Genomic DNA, 2128 nt, shown 5'->3' on the forward strand with positions numbered 1-2128 from the left:
TAGAAATTAGCATTTTTTTTATTAATTTACTTTTTAATTTAATAAATAATTAATTTATTATTTATTTATTTTATTCATATTTGTGAACAAGTTAAGGAACTGATATTTACATTTTCTGAAGAAAAAATTAATCCAAATTATAAAATAATCTAAATGTGAGTAGTGTTTACAGGCTCAAGTTAAAAGACTTTCGGTGCCTCAAAATTTGGTTACTACAATTGAATTTGAACTTACTTTGTGACCATTAAAAAAGTATGTTCTATATAGTATGAATGTAATCCGGACGTACTACATCCGCCATGTTATCGTTATCATGTTACCTATACCAGTGTTGTCGTCTCATGTGGCCTCATGGGATAGTCAAGTGTCCATCGAATGCGCACTTCAGAATCTCGCCAGAAGTAGGTCATCCAGAAACTTTTCTCATACTGTTTTTCGAAAACTATGTATTCTGACGTACTACTCTGTTGGCGTACTGTTTTTCGCAAACAATATAGTAGTTTAATATAGGAAGTATTCGCTTTCGGATGCAGCACCTATCCCCAACTCTCTATATTTTCTGGTCTTTCCAGACAAGTAGATGATAAAACGGTTTGCTTATGTAAATCCAATAGGCTAAAAAATTAATAGCGCACATTTCACAAGCCTCACAGTTTTAGATATCATTCATGTCCATGGCACAAATGGTGTGGAATGAGCACCGAACTTATTACTCTGGGTCAGAGGTTTGTTTAAATCAGTAACATGCAAGAGCAGTAGTAAATAATGCTTAAGAAAAAAAACTATTTATATTGTTTCATAATTGAAATAATTGTTTGAAAACATCTTGTACATCTTTATACTGTGTATTAAACAATATAAACTGTGACGGTTTTCTTTAGTTGGAGCACCTGTTCTCTGTAGCTAAATCTCTATATTCTTGTGTCACTTCGATTGAACAATGCTGATGATTTTCTGAAGCGTTTCTATTGAGATCTGTTTTGGGAAGAGTCTGCAGAGTCATGTGATTTCTTTGAGGATGCAGTCATTACAATTAGCCGGGTAATGCTGCTAAACGGCATTGAAGCCTGGAGAGGGGAAGAGACTTGACCTTCATTTAAAAGGTGTGGAACGCCAATTAACCGGAGCACCCAAGCTTGGAGGATGAGGGCACTTGCCTCCACTTTCCCACGATTTTTCCCCGGATCACATTTTCAGCCGTTTTTTTTTAATCTGACAAGATTATTTGATTGATTGATTGATAATTTGCATGTAAAAACAGTTTACACAATGACTCAATTTTCTGTCATCGTGATTAGCAACCTACAAATGATTAAAGCAATACACTAAAAGTGCAGATATATTTGTGTGCGTTTCAGGTGTTAGTGAGCAAAATACGCTTTTCCTGCTTTTCCTGCCTTCCCTTCCCGTACGCCCTCTCTCGCTCGATCTCTCTGAGCCTTGCCCTCATTAGGAAGTGTTTAGAAAGCTGCTGAAGTGAGAAATGGGCCCGCGAGAGCTCGTTGTCCTAATTAAACTTTGACAAGAAGAGTGACAAGAAGCAACGGAGGGGAAACAATGGCAACAGTGTCCGAGTATGAGCCCAAAGCTGGGAAAGTCTTTGTCCCGCCGAACAAAAGCATTTGTTTGCATGTATTCAACTCCACTCAACTTCACCAGGCCCAGGTGCAAAAACCAACTTCGTGATGAACATCAGAACGCATCACACCTTGGCCCATCTGATGCCCAGCCCGCCGTCGCTTCAAATCCATCCCTCCGCAAGCAGATCAAAGCCACTTTGTTACAATGTAAATATTCCTGGACAATTAATTCACACTCATTACCTCCAACGCCTAACATAGAGACACAGCCAATCATTCTTTTCGGAACTGTGCAAGGCTTTTGAAGAATCTAAAACATTCCCAAACTTCCTAACTGCAGCTATTTCCAATGTTTGAACTCTTAAAACTTGCCTGATTCGTCATGTAAACGCATATCTGGAAAACAGCATGTTTTCTGTTTGAAAGACTGATTCACTGGCAGGTGGGACGAGAAAGTCTGTTTGTCATGGTAGGCGGAGAGCACACTTGCCCAAAAGGGGGAGGACCTTTAAAAGTTCTTATAAAGTGTGCTGGATGTAGAATCATGT

The sequence above is a fragment of the Abramis brama genome, assembly GCF_963993115.1.
Source record: "Abramis brama genome assembly, chromosome: 3".
Classification (NCBI taxonomy): Eukaryota; Metazoa; Chordata; class Actinopteri; order Cypriniformes; family Leuciscidae; genus Abramis; species Abramis brama.